The sequence below is a fragment of the Dama dama genome, chromosome 20, assembly GCF_033118175.1.
Source record: "Dama dama isolate Ldn47 chromosome 20, ASM3311817v1, whole genome shotgun sequence".
NCBI classification, from domain to species: domain Eukaryota; kingdom Metazoa; phylum Chordata; class Mammalia; order Artiodactyla; family Cervidae; genus Dama; species Dama dama.
This window is the reverse complement of record NC_083700.1, coordinates 6599169-6622026: the sequence shown is the minus strand read 5'-3', so window position 1 is coordinate 6622026 and position 22858 is coordinate 6599169. Positions and strand designations below refer to the sequence as shown.

Here is a 22858-nt window from a genome sequence, read left to right as displayed (position 1 = left end):
ACGTTGCAACATCATGCCCACAATTATTTTTAGTTTCTTTTTTTTTTTTTAATTAATTTACTTATTTTAACTGGAGGCTAATTACAATATTGTAGTGGTTTTTGCCATACATCAACATGAATCAGTCATGGGTGTGAACTCCCCAGGCACCTCGCTCCCGATCCCATCCCTCAAGGTTGTCCCAGTGTACCGGCTTTGAGTGCCCTGTTTCATGCATCGAACTTGGGTTGGTCATCTATTTCACATATGGTAATATACAGGTTTCAATGCTATCATCTCAAATTATCTCACCCTCACCTTCTCCCACCGAGTCCAAAAGCCTCTTCTTTAGCTTTGTGTCTTTTTTGCTGTCTCACATATAGGGTCATTATTACCATCTTTCTAAATTCCATAATCATGCATTAATATACTGTATTGGTGTTTTTCTTTCTGATTTACTTCACTCTATGTAATAGGCTCCAGTTTCATCCACCTCATTAAAACTGATTCAAATGCATTATTTTTAATAGCTGAGTAATATTCCATTGTGTATATGTACCACAGCTTTCTTATCCATTCATCTGCTGATGGACATCTAGCTTGCTTCCATGTCCTGGCTATTGTAAACAATGCTGCAATGAACATTGGGGTACACGTGTCTCTTTCAATTCTGGTTTCCTCGATGTGTATGCCCAGCAGTGGGATTGCTGGGTCATATGGCAGAACTATTTTCAGTTTTTGAAGGAATCTCCACACTGTTCTCCATAGTGGTTGTACTTGTTGTCATTCCCACCAATAGTGTAAGAGGGTTCCTTTTTCTCCACATCCTCTCCAGAATTTATTGTTTGTAGACTTTTGGATAGCAGCCATTCTGACTGGCATGAGATGGTATCTCATTGTGGTTTTGATTTGCATTTCTCTGATGATGAGTGATGTTGAGCATCTTTTCATGTGTTTGTTAGCCATCTGTATGTCTTCTTTGGAGATCTGTCTGTTTAGTTCTTTGGCCCATTTTTTTATTGAGTCATTTATTTTTCTGGAATTGAACTGCAGGTGTTGCTTGTATATTTTTGAGATTAATTCTTTGTCAGTTGCTTCATTTGATATTATTTTCTCCCATTCTGAAGGCGATCTTTTCACCTTACTTACAGTTTCCTTCTTTGTGCAAAAGCCTTTAAGTTTAATTAGGTCCCATTTGTTTATCTTTTCTTTTATTTCCATTACTCTGGGAGGTGGGTCATAGAAGATCCTGCTGTGATTTATGTCAGAGAGTGTTTTGCCTAGGTTTTCCTCCTGGAGTTTTACATTTTCTGGTCTTAGGTTTAGATCTTTAATCCATTTTGAGTTTATGTTTGTGTATGGTGTTAGAAAATGTTCTAGTTTCGTTCTTTTACAAGTGGTTGACCAGTTTTCCCAACACTACTTGTTAAAGAGATTGTCTTTTCTCTATTTTATATTCTCGCCTCCTTTGTCAAAGATAAGCTATCCATAGGTGCATGGATTTACCTTTGGACTTTTTATTTTATTCCATTGATCTATATGCCTGTCTAGGTGCCATTACCATACTCTCTTGATGACTCTGGCTTTGTAGTATAGTCTGAAGTCAGGCAGGTTGATTCCTCCTGTTCCATTCTTCTTTCTCAAGGTTGCTTTGACTATCTGAGGTTTTTTTGTGTTTCCATACAAACTGTTAAATTACTTGTTCTAGTTCTGTGAAAAAATAGCGTTGGTAGTTTGATAGGGATTGCACTGAATCTATAGATTGCTTTGCGTAGTATACTCATTTTCACTATAATGATTCTTCCAATCCATGATCACGGTATATTTCACCATCTATTTGTGTCATCTTTGATTTCTTTCATCAGTGTTTCATAGTTTTCTATATATAGTCTTTTTGTTTCTTTAGGTAGATTTATTCCTAAGTATCTTATTCTTTTCGTTGCAATGGTGAATGTAATTATTTCCCTAACTTCTCTTTCTGTTTTCTCATTGTTAGCGTATAGGAATGCAAGGGATTTCTGTGTGTTAATTTTATATCCTGCAACTTCACTTTATTCATTGATTAGCTCTAATAATTTTCTGGTGGAGTCTTTTGAGTTTTCTATGTGGAGGATCATGTTATGTGCAAACAGTGAGAATTTTATGTCTTTTTTTCCAATCTGGATTCCTTCTATTTCTTTTTCTTCTCAGATTGCTGTGGCTAAACCTTTCAAAACTATATTGAATAGTAGTGGTGACCCTGGGCATCCTTGTCTTGTTCCTGACCTTAGGGAAAATGTTTTAATTTTTCACCATTGAGGATAAGGTTTGATGTGGGTTTATCATATATGGCTTTTATTATGTTGAGGTATGTTCCTTCTATGCCTGCTTTCTGGGGGATTTTATCATAAATGGATGTTGAATTTTGTCAAAGGCTTTCTCTGCATCTATTGAGATAATCTTATGAGTTTTATATTTCAATTTGTTAATGTGGTTTATAACATTGATTTGTGAATATTGATGAATCCTTGCATCCTTGGGATAAAGCCCACTTGGTCATGATTTATGATCTTTTTAATATGTTGTTGGATTCTGTTTGCTAAAATTTTGTTAAGGATTTTTGCATCTATGTTCATCGGTGACATTGGCCTATAGTTTTCTTTTTTGGGGGCATCTTTGTCTGGTTTTGATATTAGGGTGATTGTAGCCTCATAGAATGAGTTTGGAAGTTTACCTTCCTCTGCAGTTTTCTGAAAGAGTTTGAGTAGGATAGGTATTAACTCTTCTCTAAATTTTGGGTAGAATTCAGCTGTGAAGCTGTCTGGCCCTGGGCCTTTGTTTGTTGGAAGATTTCTGATTTCAGTTTCGATATCCATGTTTGTGATGAGTCTGTTAAGATTTTCTATCTCTTCATGGTTCAGTTTTGGAAAGTTATACTATTCTAAGAATTTGTCCATTTCTTCCAAGTTGTCCATTTTATTGGCATATAGTTGCTGATAGTAGTCTCTTATGATCTTTGTATTTCTGTGTTGTCTATTGTGATGTCTCCATTTAGATTTCTAATTTTATTGATTTGATTCTTCTCCCTTTTTTTCATGAGTCTGGCTAATTATTTGTCTATTTTATTTACCTTCTCAAAGAACCAGCTTTTAGTTGTGTTGATATTTGCTATGGTCTCCTTTGTATATTTTGCATTTATTTCTGCCCTAATTTTTAGGATTTATTTCCTTCTACTAACCCTGGGGTTCGTCATTTCTTCCTTTTCTAGTTGCTTTAGGTGTAGCTGCTGCTTCTGCTGCTAAGTCACTTCAGTCGTGTCTGATTCTGTGCAACCCCATTGACAACAGCCTACCAGGCTCCTCTGTCCCTGGAATTCTCCAGGCAAGAACACTGGAGTGGGTTGCCATTTCCTGCCCCAATGCATGAAAGTGAAAATGAAGTCACTCAGTCATGTCCGACTCTTCATGACCCCAGGGACTGCAGACTACCAGGCTCCTCCATCCATGGGATTTTCCAGGCAAGAATACTGGAGAGTTAAGTTATTTATTTGATTTTTCTCCTGTTTCTTGATGTAAGCTTGTATTGCTATGAACCTTCCCCTTAGCACTGCTTTTACTGAATCCCATAGGTTTTAGGTTGTTGTGTTTTCATTTTTATTCATTTCTATGCATATTTTTATTTCTTTTTTTATTTCTTCTATGATTTGTTGGCTATTCAGAGGCGTGTTGTTTAGCTTCCATATGTTTGTATTTTTCATAATTTTTTCCCTGTAGTTGACATCTAATCTTACCATATTAAGATCAGAAAAGATGCTTGAGATGATTCCAATTTCTTTGAATTTACCAAGGCTAGATTTATGGCCCAGGATGTGATCTAGCCTGGAGAAGGTTCCATGTGCACTTGAGAAAAAGGTGAAATTCATTGTTTTGGGGTGAAATGTCCTATAGACATCAATTAGGTCTCGCTGGTCCATTGTATCATTTAATGCTTGTGTTTCCTTGCTAATTTTCTGTTTAGTTGATCTATCCATAGATGTGAGTGGGGTATTAAAGCCTCCCACTATTATTGTGTTAGTGTTAATTTCCCCTTTCATACTTGTCAGCATTTGCCTTACATATTGTGGTGATCCTATATTGGGTGCATATATATATATTTATAATTGTTATATCTCCTTCTTGGATTGATCCTTTGATCATTATGTAGTGTCCTTCTTTGTCTCTTTTCAAGGCCTTTATTTCAAAGTCTATTTTATCTCATATGAGTATTGCTACTCCTGCTTTCTTTTGGTCTCCATCTGCATGAAATATCTTTTTGCAGCCCTTCACTTTCAGTCAGTATGTGTCCCTTGTTTTGAGGTGGGTCTCTTATAGGCAGCATATTTAGGGGTCTTATTTTTGTATCCATTCAGCCATTATTTGTCTTTTGGTTAGGGCATTCAACTATTTACATTTAAGGAAATTATTGATAAGTGTGGTCCCATTGCTATTTACTTTGTTGTTTTGGGTTTGAGTTTATAAACCTTTTCTGTGTTTCCTGTCTAGAGAAGATCCTTTAGCGTTTGTTGAAGAGCTGGTTTGGTGGTGCTCAATTCTCTCAGTTTTTGCTTGTCTATAAAGCTCTTGATTTCTCCTTTACATTTGAATGAGATCCTTGCTGGGTTCAGTAATCTAACTAGATTTTTCTCTTTCATCACTTTAAGTATGCCCTCCCATTCCCTTCTGGCCTGAAGGGTTTCTATTGAAGGATCAGCTGTTATCCTTATCGGAATCCCCTTGTGTGTTATTTGTTATTTTTTCCCTTGTTGCTTGTAGAATTTGTTATTTGTGTTTGATCTTTGTTAATTTGATTAATATGTGTCTTGGAGTGTTTTGCCTTGGATTTATTCTGTTTGGGACCCTCTGGGTTCTTCAAATTGGGTGGCTATTTCCTTCCCCATTTTAGGGATGTTTTCAACTATCATCTCAAGTATTTTCTCATGGCCTTTCTTTTTGTCTTCTCCTGGGACCCCTATGATTCGAATGTTAGGGTGTTCAACATTGTCCCAGAGGTCTCTGAGGTTGTCCTCATTTCTTTTCATTCTTTTTTCTTTTTCCTCTCTGCTTCATTTATTTCCACCATTCTATCTTCTACCTCACTTATCCTATCTTCTGATTCAGTTATTCTACTGATGGTTCCCTCCAGAGTGCTTTTGATCTCAGTTATTGCATTATTCATTATTGATTGACTCTTTTTTACTTCTTCTAGATACTTGTTAAACTTTTCTTGCATCTTCTCAATCCTTGTCTCCAGTATTTATCTGTAATTCCACTTTGTTTTCAAGATTTTAGATCATTTTTACTATCATTATTCTGAATTCTTTTTCAGGTAGACTCAATATCTCCTCTTTTGTTTGGTGAGTATTTATCATGTTCCTTTACCCGCTGAATATTTATCTGCCTTTTCATCTTGTTTAGATTGCTGTGTTTGGGGACACCTTTCTGTATGCTGGAAGTTTGTGGATCCTCTTTATTGTGGAGGTTCCTCCCTGTGGCTGGGGTTGGAAGAGTGGCTCATCAAGGTTTCCTGGTTAGGGAAGCTTGCATCGGTGTTCTGGTGGTGGAGCTAAATCTCTTCTCTCTGGAGGGCAACAAAGTGTCCAGTAGCGGATTTTGAGGTGTCTGTCGGTTTGGTGTGACTTTTGGCCACCTGTATTTTAATGCTCAGGGTTAAAGTCTTGCTTTGTTGGAGAATTAGCTTGGTACGTCTTGCTCTGAAACTTGTTGGCTCTTGGGTGGAGCTTGGTTTCAGTGTAGATATGGAGGCTTTTGGATGAGCTCTTGTTGGTTACTGTTCTCTGAAGTCAGGAGTTTGCTGGTGTTTTCTTGTTTTGGATTTAAGCCTCCTGCCTCTGGCTTTCAGTCATGTTCTTACAGTAGCCTCAAGACTTCTCTATCCATACAGCACCAATGATAAAACATCTAGGTTAATGATGAAGTTTCTTCACAGTGAGGGACACCCAGAGAGATTCAACGAGTTACATGGAGAAGAGAAGAGGGAGGTGGGAGATAGAGGTGACCAGGAGTAGAGGAGGGGGAGTCAAAAGGAGAGAGAGCAATCTAGCCAGCAATCACTTCCCTATGTGCTCTCTGCAGTCTGGAACCCTCAGAGAGGTTCACAGAGTTACATAGAGGAGAAGAGGGAGGAAAGAGACAGAGGGGACCAAGAGGAGAGGAGGAGGAGTCAAAAGGAGAGAGAAAAATCTAATCAGTAATCAGTTCCCTAAATGTTCTCCACAATTCAGAACACCCAAAGAGATTCACAGGGTTAAATAGAGAAGAGAAGGGAGAGAAAGGAGATAGAGGTGACCTGGGAGAGAAAAAGGAGAGTCAAAAGGGGAGAGAGCAATCAAGCCAGTAATCACACTCCTAAGTAAAAATGGGTACTGAAGATTGGATTCTTAAAGGTACAAAATTGATAACAAATACCAAAAAGCAAAGATTGAAAATCTAGAGTAGAGGTTAGACTCTCAAAAATACTATAATTTAAAAAATCATAAAAAATTATAAAATATATATATGAAATTTGCTTTAAAAAATAGGGTATTTTTTTCAAGGTAATAGTAGTTTTTAAAAATGAAAATTAAAGGAGTAACAAAGAACTTAAAGATAAAAAAATTAAAATTTGAAAAATGATAAAAGTAAAATACATCTAGGAATTTCTCTGGAGCTGTTGAGGGTAGTGTGGGGTCAGTTCAGTTTCAGATAGTTCCTTGTTCCAGCTTATACTTCTTCTCAAGGTCTATAGCCCCTTCCAATGTAGTCAATGCTACAGGGTTTTAATCTGTTGCACCTGTCACTTCCAAAGCGGTTCCCTCTTCTTTGTTTATTTTGGTTTATCTGTTTGCAAGTCTCTTCTGTGTCTAATTTCCACCCCGACACAAGGGGGTGAAGGCGGTCATTTACTAAGGCTCACTTGTTCAATTGTCCTTTGGGGAGGGAGGAATATTGGGGAGTGCTGGCAGTGTCTGGGCCACACTGGCTTTGCCCCCGCTCATGGCGTGTGTGTTTTCTCGGTCTACACTGCTCAGGCTCCAGGTTGCTCTGCAGGGGAACTGTCTAAAGCAGGCCCTGGGTTGCATGCACTTCCCAGGTCTAAGCCGCTCAGGTTCAGGTTCTCGGGTACTCCACAGGGGCACAGACTCAGTTGGTCCTGCGGTTTGTGCCCTTCCCAGGTCCCAGCAGCTAAGGTGACCAGGTGCTTGGCCAGCACACTCTCCCCAGGTCGGGGGAAGTACATCTTATCACCTCCCCCATCCCAGCCACTCAGTTTTCTGGGTCCGCAGTGGGAGCGCCATCTTAGGTGTGCCCTGTGTCTCTTCTGGGAAGCTGATCCCTGGCTGCGACCCTCCCGGAGGATGTCAACCATCCAGGATCCCAGGAAGAGTTGGTTAGCAACTGGGAGCCTGCTCAGAGTTTGGTGGAGGATGCTGTCCTGGGGCTGATTTTGCCCCTTGCCTTCCGGCTCTGGCTAGTGCCTGCCTGCCTCCCTGTCTCCAGTGGTGGATGGGCCAGTCCACAGCCAGCTAGCTCTCTTCTGGTATTCGCTCAGTCCTTTGTTCTGTGAGCAAGACAGGTTGTGCCTTAGATCTTTTTATGGAAAAGTTCTCTCTCCCTCTCCCTTTTTTCTCCCTCTCTCTGGCTATCCCAGTTTAGGTTGCTGTCTCACGTTAGCCCCCTCAGATTGTCCTCAGATCATTCAGGCCCAGTCCTTACCCTAAGCATGCAGCCCACACCTGCCTGTCCAGCACCCACTCGTTGCCTGCAGATGTGAGCGTCTGGGCTCCTTTTCCACTGGGAGTTGCAGTTAGGCATGTAATCTCTGTGGGGTTTTTTTTCCCCTCCTGGCTATATTGCCCTCTGAGATTCCAAAACTCCCCACAGACCTGCCTGTGAGAGGGTTTCCTGGTGTTTGGAAACCTCCTTTACAACTCCCTCATGAAGGGTCTCCAGTCTTTTGTCTCTCTTTTTAGCTCTTATATTTTGTCCTACCTCCTTTCAAAGAGAATGGGCTGCCTTTCTGGGTGCCTGGTGTCCTCCACAAGCATTCAGAAGTTGTTATGTGGAATTTGTTCAGCTTTCAAACAATCTTTCAATGACTTTTTTGGGGAGAAAGTGGTCTCCCCATCCTATTCCTTCGCCATCTTAGGACCACCAGCTATTGTGCCCTTATGTTAAAAATGCACTTCTTAAGGGAAGCATATGTTGGTCCTTGCTTTTTATTCAATTTGACAAGCTATGTCTTTTATTTGGGGGTATATGATCCATTTACGTTTAATGTGATTACTGATCTGATTAGGATTAACTCTATCTAGAAGACAATTTCTTTTTCCTCTACTCTTTCTTCTTTTGGGTTAACTAATGGCTTTTTTAAAGTGTCATTGTGTTTTTTGTTGTTGTTGAATTTTTAGTTATAAATCTGCTATGTTATTTTAGAAGATGATCTGAGGGTTGTGGTATACATTTTTAACATATCAGTCTAGTTACGAGTGACAATATACTGTTTCACATATAACATAGGAAACTTATAGTAGTATACTTCAGTGTCTCCCCTTCTGTCTGGTATGTTATTATTGCCATACATTTCACTTTTACATATTTTATAAATCCCACTACATTCATATTATTTTTGCTTAAATGTTTATTTTAGGTTACATACTTACATAGTAATATTTTCTTATTCTTGTATATTTTCCCAAGTTGCAACTGTTTCTAGTGTTCTTCATATCTTTATTGAGGTTCAAATTGTCACCTGGTATTGTTTTCCTCCTCCCCAAAGCCTTCCTTTATCATCTCCTGTGAGTTAAGTGTGCAGATAATGAATACTACTTTCAACTGCTATGTATCTGGAAAAGTCTTTCTTTCACCCTCAAATTTGAAAACTATTCTTGCTGAATATAAAATTCCAGAATGATATCTTTCTCTTTCAGTACTTAAATGATATTGCTCTACTGTGTTCTTGCTTGAATTTTTTCTTACAAAATACTTTTACAAAATAAACACTATTTTGGATCCTTAGAAATAATGTGCCCTTTGTCTCAGTCTGCCTTTGTCTTTATTACTTGAGCAAATTGTTGTACTTTGGTATAATTTTCTTCATGCCTCTTGTGCCTAGGGTTTATAAAATCTTATTATCGGTGAGGTTATAGGTTTTATCCAGTTTAGCAAAAATTTTGGCCATTATTTCTTCAAATATTTTTCTTCACCACTCCCCTCTCTTCTGTGGATTCTATTTATGTGTATATTATGTCTCTCATGGCTTTTCAAAACTCACTAATATTGCTTTAATTGAAAATTTGGTTTTTTCTTCCTATGTTTAATTTGGACTATTCCCACTGTTAATTGTATTACACTTACTGATATTTTCTTCTGCAATGTCTAATCTAATCTATGATTCATCTCAGACATTTTAGTTTTTGTACTTTATCTTTTTAGTTGCTGGATATTTTTGTTTTCCTATACATAGTCAAAATTTTTTCTAGCCCTGGCTCCTCCTCCTCCCCATGCCGGCGCCACTTTCTGGAAGCTTCGTGAAGGTGGTGGGCACTTACGGTTGGTTGCTGGTCAGCCGCAGTCCGTGTCCATCCGTCCTTCCCAAGCTCACGCAGACCCGTGTACGGTTGCCATGCCTGAGAATGTAGCCCCCTGGACCGGGCCACCCCCCGGGGCTGTTGGGGCTGCAGGCGGCCACGGGAAGAGCGCCTATGAGGACTGTGATAAGCCCGCCCACAACCGCTTCAGCAACATCTCTGCAGCCAAAGCTGTTGCTGATGCTATTATCACAAGCCTCGGACCAAAAGGAATGGATAAAACGATTCAAGATGGAAAAGGTAATGTGACCATTACAGATAATGGTGCCACCATTCTGAAACAAATGCAGGTGTTACATCCAGCGGCCAGAATGCTGGTGGAGCTTATTCTTGGTCCAAGGCTCAGGATATAGAAGCAGGAGATGGCACCGCATCAGTGGTCATTATTGCTGGCTCTCTCTTGGATTCTGTACCAAGCTGTACCAAGCTTCTTCAGAAAGGGATTCATCCCACCATCATTTCTGAGTCATTCCAGAAGGCTTTGGAAAAGGGCATTGAAATCTTGACTGACATGGCTTGACCTGTGGAACTGAGTGACAGAGAAACTTTGTTAAATAGTGCGGCCACTTCATTGAACTCAAAGGTTGTGTCTCAGTATTCAAGTCCCCTTTCTCCAGTGAGTGTAGATGCAATGATGAAAGTGACTGACCCAGCCACAGCTACTAGTGTAGATCTTAGCGATATTAAAATAGTTAAGAAGCTTGGTGGGACAATTGATGACTGTGAGTTGGTGGAAGATCTGGTTCTTACTCAAAAGGTAGCAAATTCTGGCATAACCAGAGTTGAAAAGGCTGATTGGGCTTATTCAGTTCTGCTTATCTGCTCCCAAAACAGATATGGACAATCAAATAGTGGTTTCTGACTATGTTCAGATGGATCAAGTGCTTAGAGAAGAGAGAGCTTATATTCTAAATTTAGTGAAGCAAATTTAAAAAACAGGATGTAATGTTCTTCTCTTACAGAAGTCTATTCTAAGAGATGCTCTTAGTGATCTTGCATTACATTTCCTGAACAAAATGAAGATTATGGTGGTAAAGGATATTGAAAGAGAAGACATTGAATTCATTTGTAAGACAATTGGAGCCAAACCAGTTGTTCATGTTGACCAGTTCAATGCTGACATGCTGGGTTCTGCCGAATTAGCTGAGGAGGTCCGCTCAAATGGTTCTGGCAAACTGATCAAGATTACGGGCTGTGCAAACGCTGGAAAGACAGTCACAATTGTTCGTGGTTCTAACAAATCGGTGATTGAAGAAGCTAAGGGTTCCATCCATGACGCTCTCTGCGTTATTCGCTGTTTAGTGAAGAATAGAGCACTCATTGCAGGACGTGGTGCTCCAGAAATAGAGTTGGCCCTATTGTTAACTGAACACTTACGAACATTGAGTGGTACGGAATCCTACTGCATTCCTGCTTTTGCAGGTGCTATGGAAGTCATTCCATCTACACTAGCTGAAAACGGTGTCCTGAATCCCATTTCTACTGTAACAGAACTAAGAAGCCGGCATGCCCAAGGAGAATAAACTACAGGTATTAACGTCCGAAAGGGTGGTGTTTCCAACATACTGGAGGAACTGGTTGTCCAGCCTCTCCTGGTGTCAGTCAGTGCGCTGACTCTAGCAACTGAAATTGTCCGGAGCATTCTGAAAATTGATGATGTGGTAAACACTCGGTAATCTGGTTAACACTGGCTGACTGGCACGATCATGGCCACTAATGGTGCAGCTGGAGTGGAAGAGTACCTTGGCATTCCTTGTTGTTTCAAAGATTGTTTCTTTTCTGGGCCTGGTCTTCCAGTTTGCAATTGCTTGAACTTGTATTGACACAGTTTAATGAAAATATTAAATACATGGTTTCCAAAAGCAGGTTAAATTTTTTTTTTCCTAAAGTTAACTTACTTTAAAATCAATTAAACTTTGAGGGGCCTTGTTTCTAAGATTTGTTAAGCAGGTCTAGATTATGATTAGTCTAGAAATAAATATTTTATACTATTGAGGCAATATTCCTCTGTATATTCTACTCAAATGTTTCATAAATCATGTGCTTTTCTAGTCCTATTGGTGGGGCCAGGAACATTTCCTAAATGTGGGTATGTTGCCTCTACTTCTTTCAGATGATTCTTTCCCCAATCTGCCAGTTTCCTCACACACCTATGTTGATCATTGCTCCAGTAAACACTCAAGGGCAACCCTTTGCAGGTCTCTGAAATTCTCTAGCTGTGCAACTTTCTCTTCTCTAGTATTCTTTCCTATGAACTCTATCTACCTTCATCTTCCTGCTTTCTCAACAACATCCGCTCTACTCAGCCAGAGGGCTAGAACCACCATCAGTTATCCTTTCTTACACCATGACCCATGAAATCTCCATACAATAACACGAAACAATCATAGGTCACCTGATTTGTTTGATGTCCAGTGACGTATGTATCAGCTTGGTTCAGTTCAGTCGCTCAGTCGTGTCTGACTCTTTGTGACCCCATGGACTGCAGCACGCCAGGCCTCCCTGTCCGTCACCAACTCCCAGAGTTTACTCAAACTCATGTCCATTGAGTCAGTGATGCCATCCCACCATCTCATCCTCTGTCGTCCTCTTATCCTCCCGCCTTCAATCTTTCCCAGCATCAGGGTCTTTTCAAATGGGTCAGCTCTTTGCATCAGGTGGCCAAAGTATAATTTTTCCTATACTGTGTTCAGTTATTTTATGTGGAAAAAGAAAATACAATTTCTATTATTCTGTCTTGTTTTAAAGAGTAAGTACCATGGCTGCTTTTATTTTTATATTGTTTTATTTTTTAATGCAGTTTGGAGAATAAATTGTTTAAGTCTAGAGAGCAAAAAGAATGAAGCAGTCACCAAAAAGGGAGTGAGAGACTGGGATAGGCAAGATCTTAGTTCTCAGGAATGACTCATGAGGGAAGGGAATAGGAAAGAAGAAAGAACTATAAATATGATTTCCCTAGGTTTCATTCATGTTAAAATTTAAGAATAAGCAATTAAATTTTCATTATTTTAAAATTATTTTGTTGTCAGCCTGTCTTTTGTTTTGATTTATTTTAAATATTGTACTATGCATAAACTGAGCCACTGGCTTTTAAGCAGGTTATAAATATTGTCATGCACTTTCAAAAGCCTACACTTTGCCATGTGTAGAGTTTTCTTTCCATTTAGAATATGATTCCACCTTGACCTCACTCAACTCTTTACATCCTTTTACATTCAGCAGATTTCCTCTGTGAAGCCTTTCCCCTCTGCCCTGAGGCTAAGCTTGTTTCTCTCCCTTTTCTGCTCCTACAGTTCTTTGTTCATGTATACACAAATTCTAGCACATACAACTTTGCATACCACTAAGAGTTTATACGTGATTTCCTCAGCAGACTGACAGCATATGAAAGGTAGGAACCACATCTCAATCTCTTTGGATTGAGCTTCTCAGTACTTCTCTGAAGTATTGTATACTCTTCCCCTTTTCTCCATGTTTAATATTTATCAAAATATTCTTTATCCAGTAGACATATAGTTTATTCCTGAATTTTAGTCCCAAATTTAATCTTGCAAAAGCTACAGTTATTATTTGGTGCATTCTTACAAGCTTGTTAAAGTAATTAATTGCTTTTACCAATTTGTCATTACCTGAGGTATGTGTTTTATCCCATAATTCCAAGCCTGGCTGTCATCAGAATCTCCCATCTGAGATCTAGCAAATAAAAAATTTCATAAGAGTTATTCATAGGAATATATATATATAAATAGTTACTAGGATGAATGTGGTCATTGACAAATATCTGAGTTTGTTCTCAGTTAAATGTGCAAAGATCTGGGATTGCATTTCTGAGCCAAAATATTTTAGAAATGTTGATTGCCCAGGGACCTACTTAAATTTGAAGATTTATAATAGAACCAAGATGGTAAAGAACAAAAAAAAAAAAAAATGGGGTGGAGATATAAAAATTAATATACACATGTATGCACCTCTATTTCCTACCTAGAGTGGTAAGCATAGTTAGTAAATATGCATGCATTTATTGAAGGATAGGAAGAACTAAGTTATAGTACTTTTGCTATTTCAACAGCGATTCTATCAAGAATAAATTATGCATGGTCACTTTTCCTTTTTTTGTCCCTCTTTTGCCATTTTCTAGGAATTGCATCCCATAATTTGGTTGTAATAAAATGTGACTGCTTGGGAAATGTTCACAGGGTTGGCATTCATTTGCATGCTGCTGCCATTTCAGCCCAGGGCATTCTCTCCTTCTTCCTGGTTCTCCCTCATCTCCCCTGCAAACCCCCCTTGCAAGGCACTGATGAGATGTGACAACAGAAAACACAAGTGCATTTCCTAGAGATTTACCAACATCCAGAAGGAAAGCTCAGAGGAAAAAGAACAATAGAAAAAGGGGACTTGTGGAGGGAAGAAAGTTCCTAAGCCTATCATTTGCAAATGTCAGCTCCATTCTCAGGGAGCTCTAGAGACTGTTAAGCAAACCTGTTTCTAATGAATACAACAAGAGCCATTTGAATCCTCCAGACTTGAGCCAGTCACATTTAACAGATCGCCCAGTCTATCTTCCATTATCCTCAGGGGCAGCCTGGGCCTCACACAGTCTTTTCAATTTCAGTTTCAAATGGCCCAAGCTAAGCATTTCCAAAGAATTCAATAGTAAAATGATGTCAGAGGGTTAACATATTTTCCACATAACATCGTATAATTGCTATGTGCTTATAATATTATGTACCATAATATTATATAAATATTATGTACAATATTATATAATTGTTATATACTTTATAATATTATCTCCCATAATGTATATAAATATTATGTACACTATTACATAATTGCTGCGTATTTTAGTCATCCCATTCTCTTTGCACTTTGGTTTCAGTGACCAATTAGTCTTTGTTATTTATTAATAGTATCTGGACAGCAGCACTAACACATGTAGACCCAGTAGACCTAGATTTTCTTCTCCACTCAGGCATTTATTACTTGCTCATCCTTGGGTAAAATACATCCTCTCCAGGCCTCAGTTTCTACATCTGCATGAATGAAATATAATTTTATCTTACCTAAAATGCTTGCTGAAAGAGTAAAAGGGAAGGATATATTTTACAAAGTAATATAAAATAGGAGCTAGTATAATTAATGGCATAATCATCTCCAAATAACTGAAGTCGGCTTTTCACCTTATTGAGCTCTTTGTTGAATCACATTCTATAAAAAAGAGTATTTTCTTCTTCAACATTACTGAGTTGAGCATGCTCATCATTCCTTTAGTTGGCTGCTTTGATTCACAAATCATTCTTGTCATTCTGAATTCTCTTCTCTTTACCACTATATATCTGATCCTGAGAGGTCCATTGAGCAAGAATATTAAAGAGGGCACAGAGCTGGTAAGATTCTCCATCTCCTTCCTCCAAGGACATTACTTCCACTGGATCCAGTCCATATTTACTTCCTCTTGTGAAACTACTAGCTTGACTATAATTTTCCCTTAATATAGAAATTATTGCAGTTCTCCAGAACCAAAAATACTAATAAACAAATGATGATTTTTTAAATGAATCAAGGCACCAGCCCTGAATAAGGATCTATATACTTTTGGGGATTTGTGAAATTATTTAAATATATTGATGATAATACATACTGTCCTATGCTAAATAGTACTTAGGTAAATAGTTACAGACTCTATCATGCTACTCTATGGACTGCTTCATATACAAAATAATTGAGCTAAATACACCACCCCACTACTGGGAATTTCTTCAAGAACCACATGACTTTTACTAGTCTTGATGTTGGAGTTCTACTTAGACTCTAACTTGATGGTGTTCTTATTTTATCTGCTTTCAAACAGAAAGAAAAGACAGCTCATCAGAGATCAAGGAAAAGGAAAGAAAAGGAGATGAGCAAGAGGACAATGATTAAGAATAAGGAGAAGAAAGAAAAAAGAGAAAAGAGAAGAAAAAAGAAGAAAAGATGTAAAATATGAGGAAAAAATTGCTGTGGGTTGTAGGTGGCATACTGGTATATTTTTGAGAGGAATATTCATTTTAATATATATTAAACACAGATTTTTCTTTTTCTCTTCCTTTCTCAGCTCCCATTGGCAATGTCTGGAAATATGAACAATGAACATGGGTTAGAGTTTGCAGATTCAATAGCAAATGGTAGGGGATGCAGAAATGGAAACATTTTCTAAGACGAATATAAAGGCCATGTTAAACATGAACTATAGTGATACTTTAAATGCTTTAAAGTGCTGAAGACTCATTTTTCAGTCCTAGAGCATCTCCACATTTCATTGTATATAATGAAAAGTGTCAGGAGAATCATATTGAATATTTTCTTTGGGAGGTGTTTGATGCCTCTTCCAAATTTTGGTCCAAACTTGTTTCCACAGAATCCAGATTCAACCCCATTCAAACTAATTGAGCTTCTTGAGATGATTAAAATTGGCAGGTTATATCTGGTTGGATGGTATAAATAGGGGAAAATAGTTGTCATAGACTGTTCAACCAGAGATAGTAGCATGTTTAGTCCAGCCAATGAGCAAATATGAGCAGCAGGGAACATGGAGACTATGCTAGTAGTTCATGCCTAACTTCTCCCTGACAAACTCTGGGTTTCAGGTATCATCATGAAAGAGGGGACATGGAGAAAAGGAGACTGGCCTGGATAGATTTGAAAAATGGCCCCCCAAGCAGAGATTCATTCTTAGCTGAAAAGAATAAGTATTATGAGGATTATGATACAAATCCTAAGCCATCAAAGCTGGCTTTATGCTGAATCAGGTGAATGTGGAACAAAAATTTCATAAATCCCTCTCATGGAAAGGAAGGATTGGCCCAGATATTGAGGCAAGATGAGTTTACAGATATATATCTATGGGATTAAGGAAGATTATAAACTCAAGATGTTGCTACCTTCTCCAGTGTGGGGCTAAGATTCCCAAATAATCCCATTTATCCTGTTGAAATATAATATCTAACTTTCATGTAAAATTGAAATTTGGAACTGATTGAAAATTTGAAAAACACTATATAGGCCAAACAAAACATTTCTGAGGGCAGTCAGTTTTAAATTGCTGTAATTTTCTATGGAACTTAGCACGTGTTTCTATCCACTCCCATAAATTTCTCTGATTTTTACTGTATGTTATTGTTTTCTTGTCAATTAAATTTTAGGCCAAACTGTCATCTCATTGCTGTTCATAGGTCTCATAGCACCCAATACTGCATCTAATAAATACTGGAAGATTCAAGTACTATCATATGAAGCTATTTCATATCACATGTACTACTTCATATAGTAGTATATGAATTAAGATTAAAATACAAGAATTATTGGCATATTGCTAATTGAATAGAAAATAATAAATTTTCCCTAACATCACTTAGGTGTTAAGAAAGCATACCAGAAGGAGAAGATCTCTGTGTCAATAAAGACAGGAGTATGGCAATTCATTGTTTTAGGGGGGAAAAAAATAATGTTAAAATCTGCTGAAAGGAACAACATGACCAATAACCCTGTGGCTATTTTATGGGAGAAACATTTGTAGATGGTTCACTAGTTAACTGAAAACTGGAGAAAGGGGGGAGAAGGTTGGGGAGAGGAGAGATGGAGGGGGAAAAAAGGAGGAGAGAGAGAGAGGAAAAGAAAGGAAAGAGAAAGTATGTTGAGGCAGAGATTAAAAAGTAAAAGTTTGAGAATATTCGCAGCACTGTTTATAATAGCCAGGACATGGAAGCAACCTAGATGCCCATCAGCAGATGAATGGATAAGGAAGCTGTGGTACATATACACCATGGAATATTACTCAGCCATTAAAAAGAATTCATTTGAACCAGTCCTAATGAGATGGATGAAGCTGGAGCCCATTATACAGAGTGAAGTAAGCCAGAAAGATAAAGAACATTACAGCATACTGACACATGTATATGGAATTTAGAAAGGTGATAACGATAACCCTATATGCAGAACAGAAAAAGAGACACAGAAATACAGAACAGACTTTTGAACTTTGTGGGGGAATGTGAGGGTGGGATATTTCAAAAGAACAGCATGTATACTATCTATGGTGAAACAGATCACCAGCCCAGGAGGGATGCACGAGACAAGTGCTCCGGCCTGGTACACTGGGAAGACCTAGAGGAATCGGGTGGAGAGGGAGGTGGGAGGGGGGATCGGGATTGGGAATACATGTAAATCCATGGCTGATTCATATCAATGTATGACAAAACCCACTGGAAAAAAAAAATAATAATAATAATAAAAAAAAATTAAAAAAAAAAATTAAAAAAAAAAAAAAAAGAGAATATTCCAGTATTCCAATACATCAGACACAACCTCAAGCAAGAAAAGGTAATATAATGTTCCCAGAGCCGTCTCAAACTGGCTGGTAAGAGTTGAGGTCTCCCATTTCTACCAACAGCTTGTCCAATGACACACTCGTAGCTTGAAATCAGCTGTCACCAAAGTATTGACACCATGGAAATCAGCAGAAGCTACAAATAAAAGCTCTTTCCACTTTCACCCTCAAACCCTCTTCCCAGCAGATTGTTAAACACTTAACAATATATCAATGTATCATAGAGAACAATATATCAGTGTATCCCAGAGAACTGTGATTTCCTATTGTTCAGAAATAACAATTGGGAATTTAGAGGTGATGACAGTCAGTAGATAATGAAGGACCAGCCTGAGCAGCCAACAGTCCCACGTTCTGAGAGACATTCAGTACCCTGCCCTTCCCACCATCCCCAGCCCACTAGAATTCTCTCGCTGACTCCCTAACCTCACTGATCCCCAACTTTGTTCCTTCTTAGAACAGCATTACTCATCAGTCTCTGGGATAGGACTGGACTGTCTAGACCTATGGTAAGTTGCAGGTCAGTTACTGGACCTGCCCCTACCTTCCCAGCCTGATCTCTCACTATTCAGGTGCCAGGGTGATACAAGGAGAGACTGACAAGCCTACACTGAAGGCAGTACCTCTCCTGAGAAACTTCCACCAGCCTATGAAATAATGCCTTTTCATTCAGCAGGGATCAAGGTGGATATGCCTCATTAAACAAAACCCCATACAGGAAAAGGTAAATTTGGTAACAAGTCTTTATTTTAATAAAGAATTCACCATAGGACAACACTAAATAACTGGCTTTCCAAATGCACTTACATAAAACCTCTTTAAGAGCACTGCCATTATAGAAAGTGAGCTAATATTTAAGCTGAATATACAATGACACTTTAGGAGAAAGAGTGCTTAACTACTGAGAATAATTGTGGGACTGCTTTAAAATTTAGAAAGTCACTGGTTTCTATGGCTCCCTATAATAATTTCTCTGTTCTGCACTATGGCTGACCCATCAGAAAATGTGCAACTGAAATAGAAGATGGTATCCTAGATGATGGTCATCTTAAAGGGATAGAAGGAAGTAGGGAAATGGACATAATTTCAAATTCTATCCTTATCAACATAAATGAATTATCATTTATATCTCAACTGAAATGAATACTGGACACATTTGCAACAACTCAGTAGATTCCTGTGTCTATAAAATATTGAAATTTAAATTCTATAAAGTCATTAAAAATATTAAAGTTCAATAACAGAGGGGATATAAATCCTGTCTAGTTTTCATTGATCAATTTTGTCCTGCTACTCTTAAAATTCAGCTAAAATTGCTATCCTTTATATAATTGTTTGAAATTTAACCAATTACTACTAAACAAATGTAATATTTTTTTTTCCTCAGTGAAGGAAAACTGATGCAGTGGAAGGTGGCAGGCAATAAGAGAAGGGATAAGAAGGGAGAATTTAAAGAGGACTTATTCTATGACAGATTGCAGTAAGCCAATTCATGTGATTTTTTCCCTCATTTTATTTTTCCAAAAAACAAAACAAACAAACTTGAAGACATTTTGGTACATCTGTTTTACAAATGTGTTAACAAATTCTGAGAGGTTAAATAGCTTGTCCAAATTCACAGAAATGATTTTTCAATGTCAGATGGGATTTTGAGTCTATTTGACTCAAAAACCTGTTATTTGGGTAGACACTGTTCATGTTCCCAAAATAGTGCATATTCATTTTATAAAGTTAGAAAACAATGAAAATATTTAAAAATTAAAAACTTGGGCTAATTATTTAACCTAGATGTGCTTACAGTTTTAGATAGCCATTGCCCTTTAATTTCCTTTTTGTGCATATTTTTCTGTTTTATAACATTTTGTTTTTCTTCTGGCAGAAAGAGCACATCTTCATTATAGAAAACACAGAAAGGTGTAGAGAAAGTAAAAAACATCTATTATTAGCTATAGTTCCTGGGCCGCACACAATAGATCATTAATAAGTGGTGTGATTTTTATTTAGATTGAAAGTATACTATATATGTATAGAATTCTGTATCAATTTAATAGATCTCTTGCAGGACATTTATTGCTTTCAAAATGTCTACTGAAAATTTTGGCCCATTATTCACTAAATGATATGAATTTTAACTGTGTTAAAGCTGTATTTTGCATTATTTTATTGTAATTCATGATGAATTTTGGCTTTCAATTTACTCTTGTTCTTCCTAGTTATGTTCATCAGGATTGCTCTTAAGTCACCAAGTGATTGCTCTCAAGGATACATTGGCCTGATCATTGGTTTTATATCTAGTATATCTGTCAACAACTTTCATTATATGGATTTATTGTGTTAGTATTGCCATGAAGCTAGTGGCCATATTTGAGTGTGCCACCAAGGACCTGAGTCATAACTGTTTTGCTTTTCTTCATTTAACACTTAAAAAAAAAAAAAAAAAAAAAAACCTCCAAATTGAAGGATGATGTATTACCATCAGCTTTTGAAATTTGCTATGACAGCCTTCCACTGTGTTGTTTGTTCTGTGATTGCTGTTCAGTGCTGATATAAAAATATTCCAAGTTTCTGGTGGAAATCTAAGCACTTGTGGTCTTATGCCTCTGCCAAGCCTTCCATGGACATGTACTGTCACCACATGATCCATTAGGTCATCTAATTTTTTTTCTTCAATTTCCACAATGTACCCCAAAATTTCATTTACATCTTCCAAAGACACAAACAGAAGTTCAAATAACAGGAAAGCACACTTATAGGTGTTACTTTCTGTTGTCATATTCTCAAATATTAGATACAAAGAAATTTTTCACCACAGTGATAGTGAAAAGTGAATCAAGCACCATTTTCCTCCCGCATTTGATAGGAGTTGTCAAATCACATTCATATTTGCAAATCTCAAAATTCATTAGGCACAATGAAAGGTTATTGTTGAGACTTCTTTCTGTATAAATGCAAGTGCTTTCTCATTTGCTTATCTATAAGTGTTTCCTTGCCTTTTCACTGCTAGTGCATAAATCAATGGCATAGTTTCACCCAATAGTACACGGTGCACAGTAAATAACCGAGTGAACTGTGTTGGTGCCATCTTGAAGGTGCCATCGCTGAGTAATGTTGCACTGGCACTCGTGTCGAATATAGCCATAAAAAAGAATTATTTCCTCATCTCGAGCACTGGAATCATGCATAAGAACTGGGTCTCTACTGGTTACTGGAATACTCCTCTGGAATTTCAGCTCCATGCAATGAAGTTCGGTTCAGGGGTTGATGTTTGCTTTAAATTCTGTCTACTCTCCTCTTTAATGAGTTTCTTTCTGGTAGTGTCAAAAGGACCTCATCATCACAAACATCATGATGAGGTCTTCACGCTACTTGTGACAGTATTGCATTTGCTTCTTTTTCTGTCATTGTAACCTATTCCAGGTTCCCTTACTTCCCCTTCAAGACCAGTGTTGTACTGATGTTTTCCTGTCTCACTTTGAATAATTGAAATGTTATCCAAGTCTTGACTTTATATATCTGGTGTAGAAGATTCTCCTTTTTTCACAGCTTCAGTACCTTTACTACAATTACTGTTAAGGATTGGAAATGGTAACAAATACCATTAAGATATAACACTGGTTTTTCTTTTTAAAAGTATACTATTTCTGTCATATTCTGCTGAGAAATTTCAAATAAAGGTATCGTATTTCCAAGCAAGAGGAGAAGAGTTATTTCTTTGTAAGCATCTGACCCATAACCATGGGTCAGTACTGGTTTACTAGCTGGGTAAACCTTACTGATATCTTATGCATCTGACACCCTGTTCAACCAGGCTGAATCATCAGTAGGTAGGCACCAGCTGAGGGCATGGTGGTCCACAGTGATTGAGAGGTAAGTGTGGAAGTCATGTCAACTAACATTTTCCCAAATAGGAGTAGAGAGCTCTTGCAGGCTACTGCAGTTGTACCTCTGTAGGACATCAATTCAAGGGAAATGTTGCCCAGTAACCTGAGCAATGGAATAGCTGTGTGTGTGTGTGTGTGGGGGGGGGTGATAATTAGATGCTGGGTATCCATTGAAGTTGGAAAAGCTCAATACATTCAGCAAAAACAAGACTTGGAGCTGACTGTGGCTCAGATCGTGAGCTCCTTATTGCAAAATTCAGACTTAATTTGAAGAAAGTGGGGAAAACTACTAGGCCATTCAGGTATGACCTAAATCAAATCCCTTATGATTATACAGTAGAAGTGACAAATAGAGTCAAGGGGTTAGGTGTGACAGAGTACCTGAAGAACTATGGACAGAGGTTCATAACATTGTACAGGAGGTGCTGACTAAAACTATCTCAAAGGAAAAAAAAATGAAGAAGGCAAAAATGGCTGTCTAAGGAGGCCTTAAAAATAGCTGGGAAAAGAAGAGAGGGAAAGGCAAAGGAGAAGGTGAAAGATATACCCACCTGAATGCAGAGTTCCAGAGAATAGCAAGGAGAGATAAGAAAGCCTTAAGTGAATGATGTAAAGAAATAGAGGAAAACAATAGAATAGGAAAGACTAGAGATCTCTTCAAGAAAATTAGAGATTCCAAGGGAACATTTCATGCAAAGATGGGTACAGTGAAGGACAGAAATGGTATGGACCTAACAGAAGCAGAAGATATTAAGAGGCGGCAAGAATACATAGTACAAAAAAAGCTCTTAATGACCCAGATAACCATAATGTTGTGGTCACTCACCTAGAGTCAGGCATCCTGGACTGTGAAGTGAAGTGGGCCTTAGGAAGTGTTACTAATATCAAAGCTAGTGGAAGTGATGGAATTGCAGATGAGCTATTTCACATCCTAAAAGATGATGCTGTTAAAGTGCTGCACTCAATATGCCAGCAAATTTGGAAAATTCAGCAGTGGCCACAGGACTGGAAAGGTCAGTTTTCATT

General features: G+C 38.0%; 1 pseudogene; it reads left to right on the top strand.

Annotated features, from left to right (window-relative positions):
* The first annotated feature begins 9618 nt into the window (after positions 1 to 9618).
* LOC133040046 (T-complex protein 1 subunit delta-like) lies at positions 9619 to 11316 on the top strand (annotated as a pseudogene).
* Positions 11317 to 22858: the final 11542 nt, after the last annotated feature.